Source organism: Narcine bancroftii, chromosome 8 (genome assembly GCF_036971445.1).
Source record: "Narcine bancroftii isolate sNarBan1 chromosome 8, sNarBan1.hap1, whole genome shotgun sequence".
Taxonomy (NCBI): Eukaryota; Metazoa; Chordata; class Chondrichthyes; order Torpediniformes; family Narcinidae; genus Narcine; species Narcine bancroftii.
In genome coordinates this window covers 106558470-106571361 of record NC_091476.1, presented here as the reverse complement: position 1 = coordinate 106571361, position 12892 = coordinate 106558470, and the positions used below count along the sequence as shown (strand labels likewise).

Genomic DNA, 12892 nt, shown 5'->3' with positions numbered 1-12892 from the left:
TGAAAACCACTTAACTGAAAATCTCAGTTATCCAAATTTTTTTTGATGGCAACATAATGTCACAAGTTGAAAAAAAGTTTACCCGACATGCTCATATGGGGCTGTGACATGCTGTTAGTCCCAGTTTGGTAACAACAGGGCTCAGAACCATGCCTGCTCAGATAAGCAGGCTGGAAATATCAAGCCATCAGTGAGCGACTGGAGGAAGTTGGCAGGTTAGGCAGTGCATGGGGAGATGGTCCTCATTCAGGTATTCAGGTAACTCCCTCCCCTTTTTTCCATTTCTTCTTTACCCTCCACTGTACTTGGTTCCAGAATCGACATCAGAACAAATCTAATCGAGGGTTATTAGGGTAACGGGGGGGGGGGGGGGTGGGGGGGGGAAATGACAGATTTGTTTTTTGGCAGGGTTGGACCAGGGGGTGGGGGTGTTGGCACAGCAGCAATGGATTAGAAGGGGTGGCGGCTGCAGTGTAGACAAGGTGGTTGGGGGGGTGCGCAATAACTTATTTGGGAGTGTGGCCCACAGATGCCCCCCCCGCCATAACACCTGGCATCATTAAGGAAAGCGGCCTCCCGGGAAAGAGTGGGGACCTTGAGCTCCCGGGCATGATTGGTGATGGTGGCGGGGATCAGCGACATCCAATACAAGTATTCTGTGATGCTACTGGGCTGCTTGAAGCCAATTTTATATTATCCGAAAAAAAAGTAGTTAAGCCAATACACTTCTGGTTCCGAGCGTTTCGGATAATTAGAAACGTACTGTATATTAGTAAGGCTTTATCTGTAAACAGGGGAGGTTAATTATAATGGTGGCACAGGTAGTGTAGTGGTTAGCCCAATGCTGTTACAGTGCTCACAAATGGGTTTAGAATTTAAAGGAAGGTGCGCTGAGGCCCTGACTGGGTCACTTGCGTGGACGTGAGTCAGTTTTCTGCCGAGGATCTGACTGGGACACTAGAATGCTTCACTGAGGGACTCCCACAAAGTGTCTCCCTAGTCCTGCCTAGTAAAAGTCCTAACCTGTTAACCTTTCCCTGTAGCTCAGTTCCTGAAGTCTGGGCAACATCCTAGTAAATCTTCTCTGCACTCTTTCTATCTTATTGATATCTTTCCTGTAGTTGGATGATCAAAACTGCACACAAGACAAATTTGGCCTTACCAATGTCTTATACAACTTTACAATAACATCCTAACATATTCAATACTTTGATTTATGAAGGCCAATATGCCAAAACATCTGTTTACAACCATATCTGCCTGTGATGCCACATTTATGGAATTATGTATCTGTATTCCCAGATCTCTCTGTTCTGTTGCTCTGCTCAGTGCCTTACCATTTACCGTGTATGTTCTTTCTTGATTTGTCTTTCCAAAATGCAACACCTCACACTTGTCTGCATTAAATTCCATCTGTCATTTTTCCAGCGGGTCTAGATCCCTCTTCAGTCTTTGAAAACCTTCTTTGCTGTCCACAACTCCTCCAATTTTTGTGTCATCTTCAAACTTGCTCTGATCCTATTACCACATTATCATCTAGATCATTGATATAGATGACAAACAACAACGTTCCTAACACTGACCCTGAGACACAACACTCGTCACAGGCCTCCAATCTGAGAAGCAATCATCCACCATTATTCTCTGGCTTCTCCCATCCAGCTATTATCGAATCCGGTTTGCTACTTCACCATGAATACTGAGCATCTGAATCTTCCTGACTAACCTCCCATGTGGGACTTTGTCAAAGGCCTTACTAAAGTCCATGTGGACAAAATCCACAGCCTCTACTTTGTCATCTTTCCTAGTAACCTCCTTGAAAAACTCTGAGATTGGTTAGCACAACCTAACATGGAAGCCATGTTAACTATCCTTAATCAGTCCTGGCTATCTGATCTCTTAGAACACCTTCCAATAATTTACCTACTATTGAGGTCAGGCACACAGGCCTATAATTTCCAGGGTTACTTTTGGAGCCCTTTTTTAAACAATGGAACAACGTGATCTACTCTCCAATCTTTTAAACCTGACAGGAACATACATACTCTGTATTTTCAAAATTTCACCTTTGAAGGTCCTCCACTTTCCTTGCACATCTCTGCCCGAAAACAATTTATCCCAATCCACACATTCTAGATCCTTTCTCATTTCCTCAAAATTGGCCTTTCTCCAATTTAGAATCTCAACCTGAGGCCCAGATTATTACTGGACCCAAAATGTTCCCCTCCACATACTGTCTACTGTCCTTTCTCGTTCCCTAGTATTGTACTCTCTCTAGTTGATACCTCTGTATATTGATTTAGAAAACTTTCATGAACACACTTGACAAACTCCAAGCCATCCAGCCCTTTTACAGTATGGAAGTCCCAGTCAATATGTGGAAATTTAAAATCTCCTACTATCCAACCTTGTGTTTCCCGCAGCTGCTGCTATCTCTCTACAGATTTGCACCTCCAATTTTCATTGACTGTATGGCAGTCTATAGCACATCCCCATGAGTGTGGTCATTCCTTTCCCTTCCTTCCATTTCACCCATGTAGCCTCGGTAGAGAGCCTTCTGGTCTGTCCTGCCTGAGCACAGCTGTGATATTTTCCCTGACGAGCAATGCCACTCTTACCCCTTTTATCCCCCCATTCTATCTCATCTCAAGCAACAATGGTACTGGGCCTGTACTTTCTGGAATTTGGAAGGATTGGGGGAATCTCATTGAAACATACTGAAGAGTTAAACAAACCTTACCTGTGCGAAGTTTGATGATTATTATTTGCGCAATGGGAGTTTGTGAGTCTACGTGAGATCCCATCCGCGCATGCACAGCCTTTCCTTCACTGTCCAGAAGGGAAAAGCCACTGAACTGAAATGCGCTAAATTAAATGAACCAATCATAACAAGAACCTGTGACTGAACATATTTATTGCAAAACATCTTTATCCATAAACAGAAAAAAGAAGGGAGGGAGAGGTGGGCACGTTGACTCACCAGCTCCCATTGCACAAATAATAATCATCAAACTGCACAGGTTAACTGCTCGTTTAACTCTTCATTATTCTTCGCAATGTATGTTCGTTTGTCAACATTAGAGCTTGTGGTGCAGTGGCTTATCCCCTTTGGGTGGTCCGACAGACCATAATCAGTTCAATGGGTCTCCTTCCCACAGTCTTGTTCAATCTGCCGCATGTAGGATGGAAACCGTGAAATTCAGCCCCTCTGAGTGTAAAGGTTTATTGTAGAACCTATTAAAGGTTCTCTCATAATTCCATTCCGCCTGGCAAAGGATATCCCATATTGGGTCCTCGACCCTATTGGCTGCCGAGATCGCTGCCGCTCTAGTTGAATGAGACCCAAACTGAGAAATATCCACTCCAGACACTCTCGTGACCTCCTGCAGCCATCTGGCCACGTCTGTGGGGGTAGCCCATGATGCGTATAAAGAGGTATTTCTCATTTAATCTAATATGTTTTGTGCATACTACGTATCCTTTTAAACAATCCAACACCCATAATCTTTCATCTTCCCCATATGCATACAATGAAAATTCTGTTCCTATTTCTTTCTTGCCTGTTATGTTTCAAAATATCTGTAACTTGAATGCTTAAGCAGTCCTCCTCCCGACGAATATAGTCCATGAGTGTGAGATAAAGTTTGTACCCTCTGGGCCACCAGCGCTATCAGCTATGGGACAGGCTACGTAAATCCAAACTGGAGGTTGGTGACAGTAGCCTTAGATAGTCCCAAAACCATCTTAACGTCCCAAATATCCTTATATTCCGAAACAATCTTAATGTCCCAAATATCCTTATATCGGGGTACTGGAGGACACAAGTGGAACGCTCCTTTTATAAATCTTTTGATCAGGGTGGTTCATCATCTCATGCTCAGAGCCTGGACCGACCGACTGTTCATTCAGTCCGATTTGGGCACAGTACTTTTTTCATTTCCCCACATAGGAGGCATACTGTTTCTGAGGAGACTTTCTCCAAGATGCCCACAGGATGTCCAGAGTTCTAGGCTGCAGAGTATTTGTTTTGATCCTCGCTCTCCAGTCCTCCAACCGAACAGACTTAAGTGAGACAATGGATGAGATATCTTTGACACCGGTTGGATTAGCAAACCTCTGCTTTTCGTGAATATCAACGGAGTCCTCGCCATCAGCCTAAAGAGTATGGAGAACCAACACCGGGAAGGCCAATTAGGCACTACCAGCAAACTCGAGGCAAGGCACCATCTTCCTGTATCTTATTCAGGCACTTCACAACCAAGGCAAATGGGGGAGAAAAGCATGAAAGTTAAATTTTGACCAGTTTAAGGTAAATGAGTAATGGCCTCTCCTTGAGGATCTGGCAGCCAGGACACGAACCTCGGAACCTGGATGCAAACAAATTGATCTCTGGCATGCCAAAGGTGTCTGCTAGCTGTTTAAAATATTTCTTACCCGGAATCCACTCAGTGCTATCATTGAATTTGCTGGACATCAGGTCCGCCTGTTCGTTGATTCGATCCAGCAGGTAGGCGGCAGTAACCTAAATGCTCTTCTGAATACACCAGTGCCAAGTCTCAATGGCTAACTTGTTACAGGAAGGAGATTTGAGACCTCCCATATTATTGAGGTAGGCCACAGCTGAAGTGTTATCTAACCTCAGCAGTACATGAATGTCAGCTTCCCTCACACAGAAAGACTTTAGTGCTAGAAACCCCGCCAGCATTTCCAAATAATTAATGCCTAATTTAGAGGCCTCCCTGAGCTCTATGTCCATCCATCTGCCCCCAGTAGAGACCTTTAGATTCGTGGCTCCCCAACCTTCGCCACTGGCGTCTGACCTGATCTCCAGGTCCACCTTTCTGAGCTCGATCCTTGTGTAAGCCCACGGGATATGGTCAATCCACCATACCAGGTTGGATCTGGCCTCACTAGTTAGCCTCATGGGGCTGACAAAGTGTCCCCTGGCTGTTTTAAGAGCAGATATTTTGTCCCTTTCCAGGAACCTATAATTTAGTGGGCCATGTTGTACCGCCGGGAAAGCCGCCAACAGTTTCCCAATCAACCTGGCCACCTTTCTTATGGAGGGATGTCACTCTGTCATGAGCCCTCTGCTGCTTTATCCTCTGGCAGGGTAAGTCTCATGTTTTCTGTATCAATAATGAAGCCAAGGAATTTTAGCCTCTTGGTAGGCACCAACACTGATTTCTTGGGATGTATAAGATACCCCACATGGCTTAATAATCTCGAGGTGGTGGCAGCTACTGTCCATTTTGTTTCCTCGAACAATCTTCCCATGATAAGAGTATCATCTAGGAAACCCATTATCTTGTGCCTCTCTTTCCTGAGTGTGGCAAACACTAGCTTCAATAACTTGGTAAATGCCCTGGGCACCAAGCTCAGCACATTCAACAAAGCCTTATACTGCCATAGCTCTTCCTTCCAGAAAAAGTTTTAAGAACTTCCTGCGTTGTGGGCAGATCGCGACCAAATATTATGCATCTTGCAAATCTATCGAGACCATGTAATAGCCCTTATGTACCATAGGCATCACAGCATATATATTATCCATTTTAAAATGCCTGTACAAGACTTATTCGTTAAGATCCGATAGATCCAGTATCACTCTAGTGACGCCACTTTTTTTGGGTCATGTGAAGATGCTTGATACAAACTCATGTTCTTCATGGCTTCAATGTTCAATAACGTTTTTCCTTTTTAACACCATGATCTCGGCATGTATAGCCTCCGTCAGTTGTGGTCTGCGCATATATTTATATAGACCCTCCCTCCTTATTGGAGGGGATTTCTGAGTCAAATTCGATTTTATGCCCCTTTATTGGCTGCCGAATAGAAGCATCAGTGGTAATATTACACCATCTGTAATAGAATAGCATTAATCGACTACCAACCTTTAAAGCCTTGTAATAAGAGTAAATGCGTAACATACACGTCCTTGACCCGCCTAGTCTGCGGGTTGCTACATTATGGACCTATCTCAGCGAAGCACTTTGAACAGGAAAATTCTGCTGCCGCTGTCTCCATGGAGGGCATTGACCTAATAAAGACCCGCTGGTTGTAGCCGCTTGGAGCGGGAAACCGCCTCGGATAACCCCCTCAAATTCCCCTGCATACCTGCGATAGGCGTGAAGCATAACAGTTTCTCTTGCCTGTGCTCTCAAACCTCTAACCATGCCAGCTGCTGCCTTCTGCTGCTCATTCTAATCTTTCACCTGTTTGCTTAGATCATCACCAAATAGCAATTTCGTTACAGGGTTAGATGGTCTGCACAAATGAGCATATCTTACATTTAGGTTGGGCTTGATCAGCTCCTTCCTGAAGGCATTCAGTTTATAGTTTGCATGGGATAACAGCCCTTGGGCATCTTGTTGGGTCTCTGATAAATCATGCGAGAGCGTTTATGTGAATGCAGTGATATCTTTAACCAGTGACCCCTGTAGTCTTTTGCAATTTCATGTCTTTTGTCCTTGTGGAGACCTTCAAATTGTCCCATATTGCGGGGTTTTTACCTTGGACACCTCCAACAGAGGGCAGTTAACAGGGCAGGGGTTCTAGATGGATTCTTCTAGTACTGTCTCCTGAAAAGCATTCGGCATCATATATGTTATAGACCCCACTCTGTCATCCTCTAGTGCCTGGCCAATATGCTTCAGTGCTGCAAACTTCACAGCAATAGCTGGTATATTCTCCTCCTGACTGGCCTGAGCATTGTATGAGGATTTGGGTGACTCAGCCTCCATTACCAGCCCTTCATCATCTTCCCATGTATAATCATTAATGTCCTCCCCCTGCTCAGATGGCATAGGAAACCTGCTCACCATGGTCTTCACCAGTTCTTCCAATTTGTCTAGACAATTTACAATTTTGTCACTGGTCGAGGCCTCTGCTCTCTGGCAGCCCTTACTCTTGGGCCCCGATTGAGTAGGTGCCCGTCGTGCAGAGACCACGCCCTTCTTCAGGCCTTTTATGATTATTCTCGCCCGTTAAGTGGACGTCTTCGCTACACAACATGTTATGTTTGCCTCAGGTCCTACCTGCTCTTGTGAGGGGTACTCTCCCTCGCTGCCATTCATTGTACCAAGGTCCAATCATCTCATGCAACGGCATAATGGTATCACTGCTTGCTTTTTGCGGCCCCGGCTTCCACGTAGCCGTGTCGGTGCAGCCAGACTTGGACCCCATCTTCAGCGAAGGTAGAGCTCTGTTGCATGATCTCACCCCCAGCGAAGTTAGATCAGCGTCGCTACTATCGTTTGCAAACCCCAAATTCATCGAAGCTAGGTTAGTGCAGCCAGCCTCAGGCCCTACCTTCAATGAAGGTAGGCCACTGCCGCCTGTTCCCACCCCCAAAAGAGGTACATCGGCCTTGCTGCTCCTTAGCTGGGACACTGCACCCCAGCAGGCCCGCTGGATTTTTGGCGCTAACGAAGCACTAAGGGGGCTCTTCTTGGAGGCTTATTGGGACCCGGGATCCTCCCGCCAGTTTTCCTGGACTTTTTCCGGTACACCTCCACCTCCAGAGGGCTACATCGGGACCTGGGAACCTCCCACCGGCAGTCCCGGAATTTTTACCGCTCCCCTCCTCCGAAGAACTCGTTCAGGTGATTGATTCCATTTTGTGGATCGCACTCCTGTGATCTCCCTCAGGGCTCTGTTCCTGTAGGCCCACTAATTTAGGGCTTTTTTGGGGTTGCTCTACTGCAACCCCTACTGATTCAGCGCTTTTTTGCTCCCGTCTCAAAAACACGTGCTGCTCCTCACAAAACAACGGATGTAATGGCTGCGGATGCGCGGATGGGATCTCATGTTGGCGAATCAATGTACGTTGCGAAGAATAATGAATGTTAATAGGACTGGTTAGAGTGGGCGTGGAGGAGATGCTTTCAGTAGTGGGACATTCTTGGACCAGTGGGCACTGGCCTCTGAATAAAAAGACATCCATTTAGAACAGTGATAAGGAGAAGTTTCTTCAGCCAGAGAGTGGTGGTTCTGTGAAATTTATTGCCACAAACGGCTGTGGAGGCCAAGTTATTGTGTATTTAAAAAGGGTGATAGGTTCTTGATTAGTAAGGGTGTCAATGGTTATGGGGAGAAGGCAGTTGAATGAGGTTGAAAGGAAGACATCATCAGCCATGTGTTGAATGGCTGACCAGACTTGATATACTGAGCGGCCTAAATTTGCTCCTCTCTTTTATGGTTTTGTCTCTTGTTTGAACAACAGAAAGAAGCAAAAACCTCAGCTACTTTATTTATATTTACTTTGCATAACATGGCAAGGGGGGGGGGGCACTTTTTTTGGAATATTTTACTTTTGTTTTTTTTCCATTAATATACATATTAACATCTTGTAAGAAAAAGATGTAAGTCAAAACACAACAACCCCTCCCCCGCCCCACCCCCCTTCACAGTATAAATCTGTACACCATCAGGGTTTAACAGTTGGGTTTAAAAAATGAAAGTCTTCATTGGGGAGATCACATATTAGCACCTTTTTATTTATATTTGGGCACCTATATAGTCCAAAAATGGTTGCTATATTTTTATAAATACATAATATTTGTTATTTAGATTGTACGTGATTTTTCTCCATAGGTATACTCCATAGGTCTCCCCTCCATCATGCTATCTAAGGAGGGGAGTCAGATTTCCAAGTAATCGGAACACATTCTCAGCCACAGCTTAAAATATTTTAACAAATGAAATTTGGAACTTAGTTAGTTTGTTACTTATTTCAATAAAGTTGCCCAAAAGATAAGCTCCAGGTCATCCACAAAGGCCACCCCGGATATCCCTGTTAGTATTTCAATAATATTCTGCCAGAAAGGTCTCATCTTCACAAATGACCACGTAGGATGTACAAACGTTTCTATTTCTCTTCCACATCTAAAACACATCTCCGATATTTCTGATTTTGATTTGGGTAATTTCTGTGATGTGAGGTATAAATGGTGTAGAAAATGATATTGCATCTTTCTATTTGTAGCAAATCCTAAATCCGACTCCCATTTCTCTGATCTCTGTAAACCTGAGTTTGCACTTTCATTTTCATCTTAGTTATAAATTTAGGTGTGTTCCCCAGCCAAATTGTTTGTTCTATCTCATTTATTTCAGGTGAGGCCAATCTTTCCCTTAAGAACAATCTTAACTAGGGAAGGAAAAGAATGTCCCAGTAGCTACTCCATACTTATTTCTTAATTGTTCAAAAGATGTAAGAGATCCTTCCATATAACAATCTTCAATATATCTTATTCCTTTGTCATATCTTGAATTCAATATTTTGTTATCCAGATTCATAGGCAGTAACACATTTTTACTTTTTTGTTGTTGACTTAACATTCCACTTATAAATAAAGTCCTTCATTGTCTCCTCTTTTATTGAATTCAGTCCCATTCGAATCCACGAGGGGGAACTGTTTCCTTCAAAGAAAGATGATAAAAATCTTGCTCGTGTTGATAATACTTCATAAAATCCAGAAGTCTAAGTCCTCCCAATTTATAGTCCCATGTTAACTTTTTCAGTGCAATTCTTGGTACTTTGTTATTCCATAGGAATTGTTTTATGCAATTATGTAATAATTAAAAAAAAATTAGTACAGTAGGCAATGATTGAAAAAGATACTGTCTTGGCAATACCTTCATTTTTATACAATCCACTCTTCCCATTGATATAGTCGGCTGATCTTTCCATTTCTATAGATCTTTTTTTCTAGTAGAGGAGTATAATTAAGCTTATTTAACTTTTGTAAATTATTATCTGTCAATATTCCTAAGTATTTAATTCCATTTAAATCTACTACCTTTTTGGATCTTTCATAATCAAAGTTCTGCAATGATATTATCTCACTTTTATCCATATTTATTTTATATCCTGATATTCTTCCATGTTTTTCTAATATAGTTTGTAATCTTCTTAATGATTCACCTGGGTCAGAAATATATAATAGCACATCATCAGCAAATAAACTAATTTTATGTTCTTCTTGTCCAACTTTGAACTTTCCTGGCTTACATTTGAAAGGGTCCAAATGTAAGCCAGGAAATTATAGACCTGTGAGTCTGACGTCTGAGGTGGATAAGTTGATGGAAAGTGTTCTGAGGGATGGCATTTACAAATATTTGGAAGAACAGGGATTGATAGGAAGTAGTCAGCATGGTTTTGTCAGGGGTAGATCATGCTTAACAAACCTTATAGAGTTTTTCGAGGGGGTTACAAAAAAGATTGATGAAGGGAAGGCTGTGGATGTTGTCTATTTAGACTTTAGTAAAGCTTTTGACAAAGTTCCTCACAGGAGGTTAGGAAAAAAGATGGGAGCATTAGGTATAAATAAGGAGGAAGTGAAATGGATTCAGCAATGGTTGGATGGGAGGTGTCAGAGAGTACTGGTAGAAAATTGTTTGTCAAATTGGAGGCCGGTGACTAGTGGAGTTCCTCAGGGATCGGTCCTGGGTCCACTATTGTTTGTTATATATATTAACGATCTGGAAGAAGGGGTGGTAAATTGGATAAGTAAGTTTGCAGATGATACAAAGATTGTTGGTATTGTGGACAGTGAGGAAGATTACCATAGCTTAAAAAGAGATATAGGAAAGCTATAGGAGTGGGCAGAGAAATGGCTGATGGAATTTAATATGGATAAGTGTGAAGTGTTGCATTTTGGAAAGGCAAATCTAAATAGGTCATATACATTGAATGGTAGACAACTGAGGAATGCAGAGCAACAAAGGGATTTAGGAGTTATGGTAAATAGTGCCCTCAAAGTTGATACTCAGGTAGATAGAGTGGTGAAGAAGGCATTTGGAATGTTGGCCTTCATAAATCGGAGTATTGAATTCAAGAATTGGGATGTTATGATGAAATTTTACAAAGCATTGGTGAGGCCAAGTTTGGAATACTGTGTGCAGTTTTGGTCACCGAATTATAGGAAGGATTTAAACCAAATAGAGAGAGTGCAGAGAAGGTTCACGAGAATGTTGACAGGATGTCAGGGTTTGAGTTACAAAGAAAGGTTGAGCAGCCTGGGGCTTTTTTCTCTGGAGTGTAGAAGATTGAGGGGGGATTTGATGGAGGTGTTCAAGATTTTAAAAGGGACAGAGAGAGTCAACGTGGATAGGCTTTTTCAATTAAGAGTGGGGGATATTCAAACCAGAGGCCATGGTTTGAGATCACAGGGGGAAGATTATAAGGGAAACATGAGGGGAAATTTCTTGACGCAAAGGGTGGTTGGGATGTGGAATAAGCTTCCGGCAGAGGTGGTTGAAGCAAGGACGTTATTTACATTTAAGGAAAGACTGGATAATTACATGGAGGGGAGAGGATTGGAGGGGTATGGACCAGGTGCTGGTCAGTGGGACTAGGAGGGTGGGGATTTATTCCGGTATGGACTAATAGGGCCAAACTGGCCTGTTCTGTGCTGTATATGGTTATATGGTTAATATCCGGATCCCTTATAATCTCCGCCAGAGGATCTTGAGCTAGGATGAATAATGCTGATGAAAGGGGACACCCCTGTCCACTCTATCTACTTAAGGGGAAAATAGATGATGTTTGGTTATGAGTTATAATTTTAGCTTCTGGCTTATGACAAAGAGTATTTTAATCCAATTTATAATTTTTCTACCTCCTCCAATTGTTTCCATTGTTTCGAATAAGAAACACTATTCTAATCGATCGAATGCCTTTTCTGCATCTAGAGAAATAGTTGTTTGGATTCAAATTTGATTTTACATTTGAATAATCTACCGAGGCTCTTTGAAGAATGCCTTGTGTTTGTGCAGAATCTTTCATATGTTGCTGAGTCCAAATATTTTGTCTACGGTACTATCTTTTATAGACTGGTCGTTATTGCTTTGTATCCAAATTTGGCATTTGATGCTGTGTAGCAACTTGCCAGAAACAGCAAATAATAAATAGCTATTAATTTTGTTTTGTTCTTAGTTGGAATAGGAAGGCAGACTGGGTCACAAAGCCTTCTCTCTTCTTTGAAGAATGTTATAGGATCTCATGTATCCAATCGAAGAGATTGTAACAATAGTGGACAGATTATTAGCTTTGGTTGCATTTCCACTGCAGCACTTGAATTCATTCAAGCAATATCAGCTGGCTGTTGATAACGGCAACTTCATTTGTTCTGAATGCTGAGATTTAAAACTGCACCATATTTTGTTGCAGCTCTCTGCGTCCTTGTGAGAACGCATATCATTTCCAATTGAGTATAAGTTTACTAGCTTTGGATAATTATCAGTTGAGTAGAAGGTTGCAGGATCATGCTTAAAACTAGCATTTGAGTTCACAATCTAGATGTTCAGTTCAAGTTCAGATTCATTGTCCAAGTACATGCACGTAATCACATACAACCCTGAGATTCTTTTTGGGGTGGGTAGAATTTCTACTTATTGGAAGTATAACATACATATATAAAAAGAGAGAAATGTAAACAAAGAAAGAAATGTTTAAAAAAACTCCAAATACTGTAGAAATAAATATTCAGTCGTAATTAATGTGCAATGTAAGAATCTATTAATGAGTCTGAGTCTCTTGTTCAGGAGTCTGATGGTGGAGGGGGAGAAACTGTTCCTGAACCTGGTGGTACAGGTCTTGTGGCACAATACCTTTTTTCTGATGGTAGCAGTGAGAACGGAGCATGTCCTGGGTGGTGTGGAACTTTGATAATTGCTGCTGCTGCTCTCCAATGGCAGCGTTCCATATAGATTTTCTTGATGGTGGGAAGAGTTTTGACTGTGATGTACTGGGCTGTGTTTGCTACCTTTTGCAGGCTTTCCGTTCAGATGTATTGGTGCCCCTGTACCAGACAGTGATGCAGCCAGCCAGCATACTTTGCACTACACATCTGTAGAAGTTTGTCAAGGTTTTCAATGTCCTACCCTCTGCAAA

The 12892-nt window shown here is 42.5% G+C and overlaps 1 protein-coding gene across 3 annotated transcripts in view; it reads left to right on the top strand.

Moving 5' to 3' along the window:
* sorl1 (sortilin-related receptor, L(DLR class) A repeats containing) overlaps positions 1 to 12892 on the top strand; it is a 168999-nt gene that overhangs the window by 87043 nt on the left and 69064 nt on the right. The gene's annotated exons all lie outside the window — the stretch shown is intronic.